Source organism: Belonocnema kinseyi, chromosome 1 (genome assembly GCF_010883055.1).
Source record: "Belonocnema kinseyi isolate 2016_QV_RU_SX_M_011 chromosome 1, B_treatae_v1, whole genome shotgun sequence".
Lineage (NCBI taxonomy): Eukaryota > Metazoa > Arthropoda > Insecta > Hymenoptera > Cynipidae > Belonocnema > Belonocnema kinseyi.
The window spans coordinates 26400396-26401720 of NC_046657.1; positions in this window are offsets into that span (position 1 = coordinate 26400396).

Consider the following 1325-nt stretch of genomic DNA (forward strand, 5'->3'; position numbering starts at 1 on the left):
TGATAAGAAGCATGCAGCAAAAGAGAAAAATAATTCGTAATATTTATCATTCTAGATCTTTAGGTTCAGCATAAGTAGAGTAAAAGAATATTACCAGTATTAAAGAAATAAAACAATAAATTTGTATATTAAGATAAAATTTTTTTTAAGTTGAGGAAGCATTTGGGGGCCCCTTCAAAAGCGGGGCCCCGGGCTACAGCCCCCCCCCCTTAATCCGGCCATGCTTAGATATCTAATCTTGCAGTGGCTAGTGTCATACATGAAAGATAAGGTAAATACAATTGTATAATAAAAACTTGTTAAACTCTTCTAAAAATACGTAAACCGCGACTGAGTCGTGTTTTTTACAGTCCGAAATAAAAACCAAAGTCTTGTGCTGAATTGAACCATCATTTTTGAAATAAAAAACTATTGGGAAAATTGTTGCCTAGTCGTTATTCCAATGAACACCAGGGACAGCATGTTGGATAACAAAAGCATAATTTTCTTCAAAATCACAAATTACAAGGCATTGCTCATCTTGCAAATTTTTTTTTACATTTTTGTAACAAGTTGCCTGTTCATGCGCGATAAAAGAATGAATAAGGAATGCTTTACCGGATTCGCAAAAGTTTTGAATGAATTGTTCGGTTGAAACTGTTAAAGATTGTTTAGTTGTTCTAGGTTGTGAAAACCACTGTTTGTAACTTATTTGCGGAACGTAACTTTTATCAAAAACTGTCGACAAAATATTGGTCAAAATTTGGAATGTGGGGCATTCTTGACATTGTCCAAAAAACATTTCTCTGTCGGATTTGGGCAAAGTAAAAGCAACAAAAAATCTTGATAGTTGCTTACAGGATGGTTTTCTTTTTTCATGAAATTCACGATGTGACTTCCTGTGAAAGAAGGAATTATTATGCTACTATCTTTGCAATATTACTGTGAAGTATAACTAAATATTTAATTGTGTCTCAGAATTTTTGATGTTTTTAAAATGGATGAAACCAGGCGAAACTAATGAAAAACTTAATAAACAAATTTAAAAATTGGAGTTTACTGGTTTGTTTTACGATCGTTTAACTTAACTCAATAATTGCGTTAAATAATATTGAATTTTATCAAATAACTTTTTCTACGCTGTTTACCTGATGCCATTAGCTTCATATTTTCATGGATGGGTCAAACGCAAACGATATGTTTTCCGCCTGAACCAGCCAAAATACAATGCTCTGGCCTGAGCGAGCAAAATTTACTCAAGCCAACTTTCATATTAGTATTTTCCTTGATGAATTTCAAATATATTTCTTTCAAGTTTCCCAATATTAAACGTTTTTGGAAAACAA